The sequence below is a fragment of the Erinaceus europaeus genome (assembly GCF_950295315.1).
Source record: "Erinaceus europaeus chromosome 6 unlocalized genomic scaffold, mEriEur2.1 SUPER_6_unloc_12, whole genome shotgun sequence".
Taxonomy (NCBI): Eukaryota; Metazoa; Chordata; class Mammalia; order Eulipotyphla; family Erinaceidae; genus Erinaceus; species Erinaceus europaeus.
The window spans coordinates 355,347-372,656 of NW_026647117.1; the positions used below are offsets into that span (position 1 = coordinate 355,347).

The 17,310-nt window shown below is 43.0% G+C and overlaps 1 long non-coding RNA gene across 1 annotated transcript in view; it reads left to right on the plus strand.

The window, feature by feature from the left end:
- The window catches only part of LOC132536123 (uncharacterized), an 82,063-nt gene extending 73,972 nt beyond the window's left edge, over positions 1 to 8,091 (plus strand). The window contains exon 3 of the long non-coding RNA XR_009547794.1: positions 7,642 to 8,091. This is a non-coding gene — a long non-coding RNA (uncharacterized LOC132536123). The remainder of the gene's footprint in view (positions 1 to 7,641) is intronic.
- The last annotated feature ends 9,219 nt before the right edge of the window (positions 8,092 to 17,310 follow it).

The window sequence follows — 17,310 nt, forward strand, 5'->3', positions numbered from 1 at the left end:
GTGGACATCCAGGACAAAGGAGTACAGAAATCTTTATTATAGGATGGGGGGTGTTTGGTTCAGACCACGTGGAGCCAGCCGGCAATGGCCGTCCCCATTGCCTGACCACGGGGGGAGAGCAGGAAGCGAGATCTCAGAGAGGGAGAGCTGAGAGCCCAGAGAGAGGGGGGGTGAGGGGGCTTTTTATTGGGCGACAACTAGGGGTGACGTGTAGGGCCAGGATTGGTTGAAGGGGGCACTGCTAGGATTTGGCGGGCGTAGTAAAACCTGGGGGTGGAGACTGCATCAGAATAACTCCTCAGCAACACTTCTCTCCATTTCTTTCTGTCCTATCTAACAACAAGTACATCAATATCAACAATAACTACAGCAACAACAACAAAAAAACAAGGGCAACAAAAGGGAAAATAAATTTTTAAAAAACCTAAGAGGTCTATTCTAGGCTAATGGTTACTTGATTGTATACTTTTTACACTACAGTTGAAGGTCATCAAAGAATGTCCACAACTCATTTGACATTTGATTTTCCAAGTGACATTCCCTTCACACACACACACACACACACACACACACACACACACTGATGCTCCTGGAAATAGTGTGTCTCTGACAGCATCCATGTGAATATCCTGCCATGATATTTACTCTGTTTAGTATTATATAATTATATCACCACTGTGTGAAATGGGGGCAAGGCTTGTGGCATCTCTATTGATTCTAATCAATGCATGGGGATCTATAGTTATCAGAACAAAATTCCAAAGGACTAATGAAAAACTCAAAGCTGAAGATACAAATTGCTTCAGGGAATCATGCTGTCAGCTGTTCAGTAATGATCTGACCTTTGACTGATGACATCACAGCCCAGTGGCCCTAGCTACAGCAGAATCTTCAGTCTTGGAGACTGAGCTGAGAGTGCAAGTAGTGCTGTGTCCAGCTCTCTCTTTAGTGTCAAGGAGTCAAGAATATAGGATGTCTGAGTCTACCAGAAAGTCTTCGCGGCTTTCAGAGTGTCTGGACTGTCTGTCCTGCTTCAGGTAGAGTCTGTTCACATGCCCTGTGTGACCGGCAGAGCAGGAGGAGGGCAGTCCCAGGACGTGCTCTGTGTGATGCCCACTGACAGAATCCTCAGCTTCAGCCCTGGTCTCATGAATGGTTACCTGTGCTCATGAGATTCCCTCCTGCTGATGCCAGAGAGCAGACTTGACCTGTTAGGATCAGAGTCCTGTGGGCTTACTCAGGGCACAGCCACGAATAGCTTAGTACTTCCTTGAATTGAGAAACATTTGGATGTTGGATTTATCATCTGCTGATCTTGGGATTCCTGCCCCCCTCAACCCCAAAGTGATGACTGAGTTAAGATTAGAGTCAGTTTTCCAGAATCCTGTTTTCTAAGGGTGTATGTTAACCTGAGACCACAGTGGAATGGCCCCGTCACACTCTTGGATGTCATGTAATCTGTAATTTGACTTCTATAAGGTCATATATCTGTTTACATTTTATTATTATTATTATTGCGAGTGAGAGTCAGAAGCAGAAGTAAGAGAAAGTGAAGGGGTGAAGGAGATGGGGTAAGGAAGAGGAAGAGGAAGGAGAAGAGGGAGGCGAAGGAGACAGCCAGAGAGTCACTGGCATATGCAAAACTGGGGGTGACACTTGGGCTACATGATTTTCAGTTCATCTAGACACTGTACTGTGGACCTGAGTTGGTTGTTTGAAACATTTGTCTTCTCCTTTGTCCTCTAACTGTTCCTCACCCCTTTTATCATTTAGTGGAGGGACTAATCCACTACAGTGCAGTTTGTTGACATGGGGTAAGATTTCTCATCACTCAGTGAGAGGTGTCTGCAGAACATTCTCCTGCCCACTCAGCTCCTCTCCCAGCACCAAGCACCAGGACCCCAATACCCTCGCTCACCCTCGATCCCTCTTAGTCTCCTTTCTACCAGGTCCCCAGACTATGCTGATTCCTTGTCCCCTGACATTAAAGTGACAGTCCCTGTGTCCTGTCCTTCAAGCTGCCCTCCATCTCCACTGGCCCTGAGTGAGCTCAACTCTCACAAGACCTCTGTCTAGTTCAGGACTCCTGAATCGGGGTGCTGAGTCCTTCTGGGGAACTGAGACTCCTCTGCAATGCTTGTGAGTGCTGGCATCAGCAGGAGTCCTTGTGTCCAGCCTCCCCAGTGACAGGCTGCACTGTGGGTCTGCTGTGTTGCAGTTCTGCTGTGGAGGAGAGCGGCGCGGAAGAGGAGAACATCTCAGAGGTGCCTCGTGGCCACATCCAGTTCACAGGCCTTGGCAAATTCCAGAAGGGTCGAAGGTGGCAGAAAAGGCAACTGATCTTATATTCCAACGTGCTGCTCATCTCCAACACAAAGTGCGTACCTGTTCCCCCTGCTCCTGACTCCACAGCTGCCTCTTCTCTGCTGCCCTGAGGATAGAAGAGGTGGCTTTTCTGCAAGGTTTCTGTCCAGCACTGGGCAGGCAGCAGAGGGGAAGCAAGGAGACTGGGAAGGTCCCCGAGTTCTGGGGAAGGGCAGCCAGGGTGGAGAGGCTGAAGGAGAGATGCAGAGTCCGAGGCCAGGGGGCCCCCAGCCTGGAGGACCCTCCCACAGCCTGCTCTTCCTTCACATGTCTGCCCTTCCAGCTCGGCCCCAAGGAGACAGGAAAAGCCATAGCCCGTCCCTGCTACCCAGCACTCACAGACACTCACACTAAATTTCTGCAGTGTTTGCAATCACAGACTGCACATGGTGACAGGGACCAGGGACTGAGGGAATGAGTGGTTTATTAACTGATTTTATCCTGTGTGACACGAGGCAATGAATTCAGTGAGTGGACTACACTGTTGAGCAAAGTCCTCCTCAATTTTTTTTTTAACCAGAGCACTGCTCAGCTCTGGCATTTGGGGTACAGGGGATTGAACCTAGGACTTTGGAGCCTCAGGCATGAGAGTATCTTTTCATAACCATTATAGTGTCTATACACCACCCTCAAATTTCTTTTAAAGTACCTGAGAGACAAAGAAGGAGATGGGGAAGGGAACAGAGAGGAGAGACACCCAGTGACAGCTCCCACTGTGCAGTTCCCTTTGCTCCTGTCCATGGTCCTTCTCATGGTACATGTGCTTTTTCTTGTTTCCTAATGTGTGCTTGTATAACTAGGAACTTCCCTCTTAGGACTGCTTTAGCTGTGTCCCAAATATTTTGATAGCTTGTGTCTTCATTTTCATTGAACTCTCGAAACATTTTGATTTCTTCCTTGATTTCCTCTTTGACCCAGAAGTTGTTAAGAAGTATACTGTTGAGCTTCCACATTTTGGGACTGTTACTAATCTTTTGTTGATTGTTAAGTGTTAGTTTAATTCCACTGTGGTCTGAGAAGATGTTTGGGATGATTTCAATGCTCTTGAATTGGCTGATGCTGTCTTTGTGGTCTAATGTATGGTCTATCCTTGACAATGACCCATGTGGATTTGAGTAAAATGTGTATTCCAGTTTCTTGGGATGAATGACTCTTCAAATGTCCAATAGTTCTAGTTTATCTATCTCTTCATTTAGCTCCCTTATGTCTTTATTGATTTTCTGCCTGGATGATCTGTCATGTTGAGAGAATGGCGTGTTGAAGTCCCCTACTATGATTGTGTTGCTGTTAATATATTGCTGTAGCTCTTTCAGTAGAAATTTGATGTATTTAGATGGCTTCTCATTGGGTGCATAGATGTTAATAATTGTTAAGTCCTCTTGATTGACTGATCCTCTGAGCATTAAGTAGTATCCATTCCTATCTTTTTTAATCTTTATCTATTTTAAAGTCTATCGTGTCCTGCACTTTTTTCTGGGCCATTGGCTTGTATGATAGTTTTCCATCCTTTCACTTTAAGTCGGTGTTTGTCTTGTTGAGTTCGGTGGGTTTCCTGTAGACAGCATATTGTTGGGTTGTGTTTTCTGATCCATCTTCCTACTCTGTGTCTTTTAATAGGTGAATTCAGGCCATTGACATTTATTGATATCAAAGATTGAAGATATTTTAACGCCATTCTTGTAGAGTTTTGGAGTGTTTTGATATATGTCCTATTTGTGGTGGTCTGATTGTTTATAGGAGACCTTTCAGAACTTCTTTCAGGGCAGGCTTGTTGATAGTTGATTCCTTCAACTATTGCTTGTCTGAGAAGGTTTTGATGCCTCCATCTAGTCTGAATGACATTTTAGCAGGATATAGTATTCTTGGTTGAAAGCCTTTCTCATTGAGCACTCGATAGATATCTTGCCACCATTCTCTTCTGGCCTGTAGTGTTTGTGTGGAGAAGTCTGCTGCTAATCTTATGGGTTTCCTTTGTAGGAGACTCTTTGTATTTCCCTTGCAGCCTTCAGGATCCTTTCTTTTTTTTTTTCTTTCCTCCAGGATTTTGCTGGGCTCGGTGCCTGCACCATGAATCCACTGCTCCTGGAGGCCATTTTCTCCCCTTTTTGTTGCCCTAGTTGTTGCAGCCACATTGCGGTTATTATTGCCATTGTTGACGTTGCTTTGTTGTTGGATAGGACAGAGAGAAATGGAGAGAGGAGGGGAAGACAGAGAGAGAGGGGAGAGAAAAATAGACACCTGCAGACCTGCTTCACCGCCTGTGAAGCGACTCCCCTGCAGGTGGGGAGCCAGGGGCTCGAACCGGGATCCTTACGCCAGTCCCTGCGCTTTGTGCCACGTGCGCTTAACCCACTGCGCCACCGCCCGACTCCCAGGATCCTTTCTTTATCCTTATTCCTTTCCATTCTAAGTATGATATGTCTTGGTGTCTTTAGGTCTGGATTAATTCTGTTTGGGACCCTCTGGGCTTCTTGAATCTTTATGTCTTTGATGTTGTCTAGACTAGAGAAGTTTTTAACTATTATGGCCTGGAAAATGCTTTCTTCCTCTCCTGCTCTTTCTTCCTCTGGTATGCCAATAATGCATATATTGTTTCTTTTGAAGTCATGCCATAGGACTCTGTTGTTGTTTTCAGCATCTATTTATCTCTTTTTGAGATCTCTTACTTCTTTGTTAGTTGTCTCTAATTCATCCTCAATCTTGCTAATTCTGTCTTCAGCCTTATTGGTTCTATTCTCTCTGCCCTCTACTGTTTTCTGGAGTTCATCTATTTTGTTGCCCTGTTCTGATACTGTTTTAGCTTGTTCAGCTAGTTGCGTTCTTAGCTCAGCAATTTCAGCTTTCAGCTCTCTAATAACCATGAGATAATTAGTATTTTCTTCCATAGTCCCATTTGTTGTTCCTGTATTTCTGATTACAATTTTTTCAAATTCTTTACTCACTCCTGTTATTATTTCCTTAGCTAATGTTTGGATGTTGAACTCATTATTTTGTGCTTCACCCTCTGGAGGACATTTAGCTGGACTCCTGTCCTGGTTCAATTCTCCAGTATTTCTTCTTGTTGTTTTAACCATTTTATATATTATGTTATGAGTTCCCTTTAACAGTACTTTTCAAATTACTGATCACTATTGCCTGGATTGACCTGTGTCTAAGTAAGTTAATTAAAGGGTTCACAGTGGTGGAGGTTACCAGTTGTTTCAATAGTTTTTTAATCCCTGAGTTGGAGCTCAGTTGTTTCAAAGCCTCTTTTTTTCCTTCCCTGTAGGCTATGGGAGCCTAAGGGCTTTTAAAATATCAGTAGGCTTCTTAGCTTAATCACTGACTCCTGACCAAGAGATAAAGCAGGGTGTGGCAGAGGTAATCCAGTGGTTATGCAAAGAGACTTTCACAGCCCCTCATCTATGCCATGGAGGTATAGGTCTTCTTCGGAGTTTCCTGGTTAGATCTCTGTCCCCTGGTGTCCCTCCCTGTCGCTGCTCCAGATGCAGAGGGCAGTAGCAATGGAGACTCAGAGTTGTACTTGGTGAGTCTCTGGGGAGTCCTCTCCTCCCTTCAGCTGTCCCCTTGTTCGTGGAGCAGACCAGAGGTGGTGTCTCAACTGATAAACTGCTGGACTTTTAGCAGTCACTTCATTTCTCCTTTCGCTCCTCTCTCCTCTCTGTCACTAGCCACACGTGTTTGTACTCACCGGTGATTTAGTGGGTTCCTGTGGTCATTCTAGTCCTGTCTTATTCAGTCCCGGGTGGTCTCCTTTGGTATTCCTAGTTGATCCGGGAGAGGGGAGGAGAGGAGAGAAAGCGATATGCTGCTGCTCGTAGCTCTGCTCCGGAAGTCTCTTTTCCTTTCTTTTTCTCCTCTCTCTCTGGGGCTCTTGCTGCACTACAAATCAACTGCTCCTATGGCTATTTATTCGATTTTTCTTTTTTTATATAGGAAAGAGAGAAATTGAGAGAGGAGGGGAAGATACTTGAAAGAGAAAGAGAAACTGCAGATCTGCTTCACCACTTGTGAAGTGACCCCCATGCAGATCAGGAGCAGGGGCTTGAACCAGGATCCTTATGTAGATCCTTGCACTTTGTACTATGTACGCTTAACCTGTTGTGCCATAACCCACCTCTTCCCCCTCAAGAGGGATAGACACCTGCAGACCTGCTTCACCTCTCAGGAATCCTCCCCACTACAGGTAGGGAGTGAGGGTTCAGCCCTGGGTTCTTTCACTTGGTAAGGTGTGTGCCTAACCAGCTGCACCACCTCCTAGCCTGCTTTCCTTTTTTTTATTCATTCTTTCACATAATTTGAGCTTCTGCATCATGTCAGGGTTGGCCTTCATTCTGCAGCACTGATGACACTTTCCTGCTTCTTCATACACCAGGCAATGCTTCTCCTCAAGTAGGGGAAAATGTGCATTTTTTTCTTTCAAACCATTTGATTAGATAGTTGATATTTTTATTACAAATTAATAAACTAGGAATTACCTGTGTTATATCCTGAAACTAGAGAGCAAGCAAGAAGAAATCCATATATCCTTGTCAACACACTTCTGAACATGCACTGAAAACCCAAGGATTCACTTAAATCTACAGTGTAGACTCTAAACCACAGTCACGCCCAGGGATGAAGTAGCTTTGATCCTGGACACAGGGCTCTCTCTCTCTCTCTGAGGAAACAGAGCTGCTGGAAAATGTGTTCTTCCACTGTTCACTCCAAAGGCTTGTTGTGACCCTGCCTTCCTTCTCTTCCAGGATGTGAATTCCAGTCTGGAAGAAACCACAGAGCCACCTGCAGGTGAGTGTCAGGGTAATCTGAGAAGAGGCTGATTGGAGTGAGACATTAACTGCAAAGACTCAAAGTAAATGGTTTCCGGCTTCGCTTCAATACCTTCTGACAGGGAAAAGCACAGGCAACAGGCCTCCATGCATTCAATAGACAGTAACCAACTCACTGCTCTGTAACAGGCTCTAGGGACAGTCCTTGCTTCTCTACTTCTTTCTCTGTGGCAGATTTGCTCTGTAGCGCTCTTCCTCATGAGGAATTCATGGCATTCCAGGCACAGGAATGCATAAGAGCATCTTCCTCTTTATTTTGTCAACTCTTTTCTTGGGCACATGCAAGGGCAGGGTCTCCTGTCAGGTTCAGAGACACAGAGACACAGAGACACAGAGACATGGCCTTCTTTGCACAGAAGGTCCAGGAGAAGGCCCCTGTGTCACACTTACAGTGAGGTGAGTCTCTTCATGGTCAGCCTGGACCTAGACTGAGGTTCTCTCCATCTAGGTGGCAAACATCTGCAGGAGCATGAAGTGGGCCAAATGCCAGCCACTGAGGAGCTTCCACAGGAAGCACAGGAGTCCCCCAGCCTCGCATGTGAAGACCAGCAGGGGAGAGGGGACCCCCTGGGTGCCTGTGTATGCCTTGAGCCAGGTCAGATCTTCCTTCCTGAAACAAGCTCATGACACTGAAAACCAATCCCATGGGAGGGAGGGCAGGATTGGCAGGGACCTAGAAGCCCCCAGAAACCATGTGTGTCTCCACTGACTCTGGTAGAGGTAGAGCTGCAGTGCAGCTCAGAGTTGCAGGGATGGACTGGACTCTATTCTGAGCTTGTATTGGAGAAGCCTTGGGGTTCCTGTTACAGTGAAACTCTCAATTCCACCCCCAGAGCAGACTCATTTCCCAAGTCGTCTTCAGGCCCAGATGAGCAAGAAACTAGACTGAAAGTCTGTGTGTTATCAGGTGTCTTTAAAATGGTCGTTCTAGCCAGTCCCTCCCCCTTCCCCAATATAATGCTAAAACTTACCCACCAATCTTTGTGCCTTGTAAGAAAAGGCCTAGCTGGCATTTTTTTGGATCAGAATAGAATGGATTAAAATATTTTTAATATGATAATGTGAATCCAGAAGAACTGACTTACACTTTCAAGGTTGTATTCATACCCCATCAACCCTGAGGTACTCATAAAACAAATCTTGCCTAAACACTGAAGACAGATCATTTTAATAAGCTAGCTTGTTTAGTCATCCCACTCAGCCCCCACAGATAGAGCATCTCTCTTGTTTGGTCACTGAGGGAACATGAACTCTTCCTCTAAATAATGCCCAGCACAGAAGGACCAGGCCTGATAGGGTGACACAGGACTCTGTTTCTCTGCTGCTGCCTGTGCTCAGCCTCAGAGGACTCTCTGGGTGTAGAGTGAGTGTAAGGAGATGTGGCATTCTTCCTCAAGGCGTTCTCTCTGCTGAGACTCCATATTGAATTTATCTGGATTCCAGTTACAAATATTAAGTTCAGTAAAACATAAGGTCACATACCTCAACTCCTCATTAAACATTTTCCTGTTAATATGCCGGGATCGTGTCTCCTAGACTTAAGACTGGGTTTGCTCTCCCCTTCTGTCCCTCTACAGTGGTTTCAGTGAGGAAGTGGACTCTCAGCCCCTTGGTTCTCCAAGCCCTTCATCCTCTCACTGCCTCTGCTCTGCTCCCCGAGGCTCCTCCTTTGTCCATTGCTAAACCCACTGCTATGTTCATAGGTCTCTGCACTTGGGGTGACTCTACCTGGACCCTGGGAAGCTCTATTGACAGAGACAAGAACAAGAGTCTGTCAGTGGCTGTGGAGCAGAGGAGTGAGGACAACACTGCCTTCCGTGACATGGAAAGCACTAGGCAGTGCTCCATGTTCATTCATTGGCACAGGGCTCCGACACAGCCACCTGTATTGACCCAGACTGCCCCGGAGCCTAACACTGAGTTTCTGATGGGCTCTGGGGACAGGGCCACCCACAATGCGCCAGTCACCAACACTGCTCTGGCCCTTTACAGGCCCCGTTATCCCATTAATAGTGTCATATATTGGTATATAGTCATTTGTTGTATTTTTCTGTTTATTGATAAAATAAAATTTATCCTATAATTCTGTACTTATATGATCTCTATTTTTTGTTCAAGGCTCACATTAGCCCCTTGCTGAGGCCTCACCTGGGCAGTTCTGGAATCAGCCGAGGTCATGTGTGTCTCTGCTTAAATTTTATGAACTTTAGTGTAAATTTGGTTGTGTTCTCAGTCTGTCTTGTACATGCTTCTTCTAAAATAACAGCTTCTTCTAAAATAAACGGACACACACACACACACACACACACACACAAAGGTAACCCAGAATTTGGCAGAAGATACCTGGATGTCACACAACTGACAAGAAACGGATAACAAATGATAATAAACAAATCATATGACTCAACAATAACAACAGAACAGACTCATTATTAAATCACTAATAAAAATAGAAAAAAACAATCAATGTTCCTCCCTCAACAAGTGTATAGAGAACATGTTTTCTTTAGTATTTGTGTTAAGCTAGCTAGACTAAACTCTTTCCTAAATATACTACAGCATGGATGTAGAGCCTCAGAAAGTTACTAAGAAGGCACCTAGCAGATAGTGTACTTCTTTGTTTTTATAGATTTTTTTCTCTTGCTTTCTTTAAATTAGTGATTCAATAATGATTAAGAAGATTGTGGGATAAGAGAAGTACAATCCCATACAATTCCAGTCACTGGAGTTCCCTATACCCTCCCCTCCACTGGAAGGTTCCATAATCTTTATCCCTCTGGGTGAATGGACAAAAGATTCCTTTTTTTTTCCTCCAGGGTTACAGCTGTGGCTTGGTGCCTGCACTACAGTCCACTGCTTCTGGATGTCATTATTTTCCACTCTTTTGTCTTTGTTGTTACTGCTATGGTTATTGTTGCCATTGCTATTGTTGTTGGATAAGACAGAGAGAAATCCAGACAGGATGGGAAGACAGAGGTGGGGAGATAAAGACAGATACCTGCTTCACCACTTATGAAGTGCCCACTCAGCAGTTGCGGAACTGGGGGCTCGAACTGGGATCCTTACTCCAATCCTGGAGCTTTTTGCCATGTGCGCTTAACCCGCTGCCCTAACACCCAGCCCCTGGACCAAAGATTTTATGGGGTGCAGAAAGTAGAGTTGTGACTTCTGTAATTCCTTCTCCACTCGACATGGTCATGGACAGGTAAGTCCATACCCCCAACCTGTTTCTGTCTTTCCCTAGTGAGGCAGCAGGGCTTTGGGGAGGTAAGAGTTATATCTTTTTTTCAGTCTCCTATGATTTCACATGAAAAATGTTGATTTTTTTTTAAACCTCTGGGGTTATTGCTGGGGCTCAGTGCCTGCACTATAATCCACTGCTCCTGGAGGCTATTTTCGCTTTTGTTGCTAATCATTGTTGTTATTAACACTGTTGTCATTGTTGTTGGATAGGACAGAGAGAATCTGAAAGAGGATAGGAAGACAGAGATGGGGAAAGAGAGAGAGACACCTACAGTCCTGCTTTACCTCTTGTGAAGTGACCCCCCTGCAGGTGGGGAGCAAGGGTCTCCAACTGGGACTCTTAGGCAGTCTTTGAGATTTGCACCATGTATGCTTAAACCACTGCACTGCCGCCAGGCCCTAGATTTTTTTTCTTTTATAATATAATTGTTAATTTTTTTACAAGATGCTTTCAAATTCTTTTAAAATTATATTTATTTATTTTCCCTTTTGCTGCCCTTGTTGTTTCAAATTCTTCATGACTCTATCTTTTCAAATAGTCTCTGAGTAAAGAATATTTCATGCTCCCAAGGGAGGCTGGACAACATACCCTATGTTCCACCTGAGGAAGATGGATCCTGAAATTGGGGCAGCTTGGAAAATTCGTACTCATGACCACAGAATGTGAACTCAGATCTATAGGGATGCAGAGGTCATATAGGCTCCTAAGATGAATATGGGCATCAAATCAGATAAAATTTATGGGGCTTACAGTCATCAATATTTATACACCTTTCTCACATTTGGGAGCTACTCTCTTCCCTGATTCAGCTTTCTGGTCCTTTTTCCAGCCATGATATCATCTTCAGGATCTTCCCCCATAATCTACCTCTTGAATTACCGACTTTTATAATCAATCCAAAATTTAATTTTAGATCTACTAGTGGGTGGCATTTCTTTTTTGAAAACTTAATTGAAGAGTTAGATGAGAAAACAGAAACGACTGTTTATATTCATTAAAATTAGGCGCCAAGAATGATCATGGGAATGTCGGGCTCAAAGATATCTCATTAACTCATTAACTCATCATATCTCTGCACATATTTGCAGGGATTTTTACATGAACTGTCTGTCACAAGGTGATAGTTAAATCTCTGATTTGTGCAGAATGTAGGGAAGTGATGATCTGGCAGGAGGAAGATGACACACCCCATATTGTTAAAGAGATTACCAAAAATTAACAAAAACCATGCACTTGAATTAAGTAAGGAAGAAAAGAAGCAACAATCTACATGAGAGACAAATAGTTAAAAGCCCTGAAAGATCTACTGTTTAACATTATGTTTTAAAGCACTGACATGATGGAGAAAAGGAATCATTTAGGTTTTTCAATCAATTTGTATTTTTTTTCAGGTAAATAAAGTGTTTTTATTTCTAGGGAGGTGCTAAAATCAGTGAGAAAACAACATAAAATTGAAACCAATAATCAATGCTATAGTCTATAGAAAAGTGAGATGCTTTTTCAGCTGAATTATCTAATTCATTCTTATTCTTTGAGTTCATCTGGGAGTATTATTACTATTTATTAGTAATAGTACTAATAAATAGTATTATAATAATAGTATTATTTAGTATTATAAATAATACTAAAATGGCCATTTCTCATAGATGTCCCAGTTTTGTCCTTCTGACCAAGTAGTTATGATCTCACAGAAAACATGTTTACTTATGGCAGCTGCAGTTGATCTTGAGCAAGGGAGAAAAGCTTCAACTAAGTATGAACAGGTGATGTGCAACTTAAGAGGAAATGCATGAATTTGATGTGTTACTCGGTGTTTTTGCCTTTTCTGGTGCAGTTCTTTTTTATAATCCTTAGAGAATCATTTCCTCCATTCCATAAAAATACAAGTGTTTGTAAAAGTGTTTCCATTTTTAAAAATAAATACATTAAAATAATAATGAAAAAGAAATTGCAATTTGTTTTTTTAAAAACACAGAAAACGAGTCTAACATATCAAGAAAATAATTCACCAAGTAAAACGGGATTCATCCCTGAGAAACAGGAATGGATCAATATGTGAAATCCAATCAATAAAATCTATCATGCCAGAAAAAGGGGGAGAGAGAGAGAGAGAGAAGGAAAAGAAAAAATCACAACCTAGTAAACACCATTAAGACAAACCCACAGCTAACATCATTCTCAATGGGGAAAACCAAACAAGGATGTCCACTACCTCCACTGTTATTCACTACAGTCACTGAGGTCCTCACCACTGCAACCAGACAAGAAAGAGATATCAAGTATATGCAAATTAGAAAGAAAAATTAAACTAGTACTATTTGCTAATGACTGATAACATATCTGGAGAACCTCAAGGCTCTACGGACAAACTACTAAAGTATTTCATAAATTTCATAAAGTAACAGGATATAAAGTCAATACTCATAAGTTTGTGGCATTTCTGTATACAAAAAAGTTAGAAGAGAGTAAAATAAAAGACTCAAGTACATTTACAATCAAAACCAAAAATATAAAATACCTTGGGATGGTCTCACAAAGGAGGTTAAAAAAATAAACCACACAAACACATAAAGGAAAACTATTGGGCACTGTTAAAAGAAATAGAGAATGTCTTTTCACACAAGAATTGAAGAACATTCCTCGTCCCTGGATTGGAAGAATAAACAATATTAAATGGTCTTTCTACCAAAACTAATCTACAATTACAATGCAACCCCTATCAAGACTCAGTGGCATATTTCAAGAAAATTGAACAACTTGTCTAAAAGTTTTGTATGTAATCATATTTTTCTGAATGCACAGTAATATCCCCATATATATATAATATATATAATATATATCCCATAACTCCATACAGGCATTTATCCAAAGTACACTCAAATGTGAAGGGACATAGACACTCTTATGTTCATAGCTGCATTATTCACAATAGTCAAAGAGTGGAAGCAGCATAAATGCCATCATCAGAAGACTGGCTAAAGAAGTTATGGGATATATATTCAGTGGAATGCTACTCTGCAATCAAAGAGAGATGCTATTGTGTCTTTCAGGACAAAATGGATAGAACTGGAGATGATTTTGTTTCTAGTTATGAATAAAGGCATTAAAGACAACTCTCAGATGGTTTCACTCATGTGGAATATAGAGAACTGAAACATATGAACTTGAAAAAACAAAACAGAATCAAGCAAAGTGTAAGTCTTGTGAGAACTCTAGTGGTCATCTTTGGGTAGTGGAGTGGTTGGGATTCAGGACTCTGGTGCTGGGTGTGAGATGGCACTATACACTGGAATTTTACAATCTAATCAAAATTTAAAAACAAAATAATCAGATAAAAATGAAATAAAAAGTGAAGAAAGAGGACTGGAGATGTAGTCCATCAGGCAGGACAAGAACCTTGCCATGCACGTGGTCCACATTCAGGTTCTAGTACCATAGTGAGGTACCACAGCACCAGAGAAAGTTTCAGAGAGTGGTCTTCCTTCCTTCCTTTCTTCCTTCCTTCCTTCCTTCCTTTCTTTCTTTCTTTCTCTTTCTTTCTTTCTTTCTATTTCTTTATACCTTGCTTCCTTTCTCCCTCACTCCCTCTCTCTACCTCTCTCTTCCCTATCTCTCTACTGTTATTGCTATTGTCGATGTTGGTAAAGTCAGAGAAAGATCCAGAAAAGAGGGGGAGACAGAGATGGAAGAGAAAGAAAGACATCTGTAGACCTAATTCACCACATACCAAGCGAACTCCCTGCAGGTGAGGAGCCAGGTGCTGGAACCTGGAGCCTTATGCCAGTCCTTGCGCTTCATCCCTTTTGCGCTTAACCCGCTGCACCACTACCCAGGTCCCTCATTCTTCCTTTCTTTCATCTTTATATGTTGGATAGAAATAGCCAGAAATTGAAAGGGGGAGATACAGAGGGAGAGAGACAGAGAGACACCTGCCACCCTGCTTCACCACTGGTGAAGCTTCTCCCCCACCCCTGCAGATGGGGCCTGGTGGCTTGACCCTGGGTCCTTGCACATTGTAACATGTGCCACCATCTGGCCCCAGCAGTGGTGTTTCAGTCTATCACTATATGAAAGGGCAAAGTCAGCCAGAGTGACAAGACATGCTAGAAACCTGAGGTCCTACACACCCGGCCAAACAAAAGGAGAGGAAGAGGAAACTAAAACTCTTGGAGCAGCAAAACTTCCTGGAAAATAGATGGGGATGACGGACGTTCTCATTCAAACCAGGTGGTGCAGCAAGTTCTGGGAGTTGAGCTGAAGAAAAGGACTGTTGAAGAGGTCAGGCAACAGCACCAAGGCCTCCACCAGGAGGAAACAGTGCACAGCAGGAACATGTAAGGAGGCTGAGCAGTCAGTCTTCAAGGCCTAGTTTATCAGATCAAAGCACAAGGAAAACTCAGAAACTTCAAAGATGGTGACCCAAAGAAGAAGCTGTTGAATAAAACCCTTGAAGATCACCTGAAACTTAAATAAAAAAAAAAACAGTGCACTGAGTCTATTCTGCAACACAGCCTGTAGTGAACATGGACATCCACATTAAAAGAGGTCTGAACAGCAGAAGCAGCAACAGGTGGGTGAAAAAACTCGCCAGCCAGGGAAGAGACCAGGGGGTGCTCAGTGGATCTTTGGAGACAAGCAAGAGGACCGAGTTTAACTGAATTTGGAGTTGTTCCTACATGTGATTTGAAAGGGTCACCTGTCCCCTAGTTAATCCACACTTGGGTACATTAAGCATGAGTGTGACAGACACTCTTCCAAGACTTCATGCAAAGTCTCCGTACAGGTCCAGAGGTATGGTGTTCACATGAATCTTCACTGAGACTGGCCACCCAGCTGGTGAGTGAGTCAACCCTGGGGGCTTTTTGGAAGTTATTTATTGCTCCTCATCATCACTGTACTTCACTCTTGGTTTTAATCAAGTATCAAAGAAATTAGATTCATTAACATTTCAAATGTGTACAATGAAAGGAAATGCTATGTAACTAAAAAGACTACTAATCACATTCTAGAAACAATTTTATTTTTCATTATCTACTGCAATTCACGTCTAGACCATCCCCCAACAGCACTGTTGTTTTATCTGATGTCTGCACACTGGCTTCTATATAGAGTCTACAAGGATATGTGGGCTGGCTTGTTACTGTTTACCTGTTTGCTTTAGATTTAAAGATTCTTTTAACTTCTTTATCTCAACATCATTTTTTTTCAGTTTTGTTGTTGTTGTTGTTATTGTTTGCTTTCGTCATCAGCGTTATTGCTGGGGATTGGTGCCTGCACAAGGAATCCATCATACTTTACATATTAATTTGCTTTTGTTGCTTAAGATGGCATCTTTAATCTATTTCCAAACTTACAAAATTATGCTACTACATTATTATGAGAATTGAATACAAAATTCTACCATTTTCAGATTTTCTTTTTCCACCAGGGTTATCATTTGGGGTTTGGTGCTTCCACAATGAATCCACTGACCCTAGTGACCATTCATTTTTCCTTCCCTTTTTTTTTTGGTTTTTGTTTCCTTCATATTTGACAGGACAGAAAGAAACTGGCAGGGGTTGGGGAGAAAGAAGGAGAGAGACAGAGACATGCCTGCATCCTGACTTCACTGCTTATGAAGCTTCTTCCCTGCAGATGGAGGCCAAGGGCTTGAAACTGGGTCCTTGCACATGTCAGTATGTGCACTCAACTGGGAGTGCCACTGCCTGAACACAGATGATTCAAGTTTTGAAAGGTTTTTATTAGTGGCTTAATATTGATTTTCAAAATTATGAGACAACAGAAGTACAATTCCATTCCTTCTCTGCCCCTTCACTGGAAATTGCAGTGGTTCTCACAAGGTTAATGATTGGAGCTGACCTATTCCTTCTGTAAATATTCATCTTCAAGTCACCTTCCCATAACATTTCTCCTCCCTCTGGGAGTATGGACCAGAATTCCTTTTGCGGCGCAGAAGTTGAGAGTTCTGCGTTCCGTAACTGCTTCTCCTCTAAACATAGGAGTTCGCATGTTGATCCATACACCCAGCCCATTTGTACCTGGTAGAGTGCACATGTCACCATGCAAGAGGACCTGGGTTCAAGTCCCTGGGTCCTACTTGCAGCAAGGGAGACTTGGGAGCAAGCAGGAAGAAATCTACATATCCTTGTCAATAAACTTCTGAAAATGCACTGAAAACCCAAGGATTCACTCAAATCTACAGTGTAGACTCTAATCCACTCACCCCACCATCCCCTGGGGGTGAAGTAGCTTTGCTACTGACACAGGGCTCTCTCTGGGGAAACATAGCTGCTGGGAAATGTGTTCTACCACTGCTCACTGCAATGATTATTGTGACCCTGACTTCTTTCTCTTCCAGGACTCTGAGAAAGATGATCAGGGACCTGTGAGTTCCAGGATGGAGGAAACCACAGAGCCTCCTGCCGGTGAGTGTCAGAGCAATCTGAGAAGAAGCTGATTGGAGTGAGATATTAACTGCAAAGACTCAGAGTAAATAAATGATTTCCAGCTTCACTTCAATACCATCTGACAGGGAAAAGCACAGGCAACAGGCCTCCGTGCATTCAATAGACAGTGACCAACTCACTGCTCTGTAACAGGCTCTAGGGACAGTCCTTGCTTCTCTACTTCTTTCTCTGTGGCAGATTGGGCTGCTCTGTAGAGCTCTTCCTCATGAGGAATTCATGGCATTCCAGGCACAGGAATGTATAAGAGCATCTTCCTCTTTATTTTATCAACTCTTTTCTTGGGCACATGTGAGGGCAGGGAGGGTCTCCTGACAGATTCAGGGACACAGAGACACAGAGACACAGCCTTCTTAGCATAGAAGGACCAGGAGAAGGCTCGTGTGTCATATTCTACATGAGGTGAGTC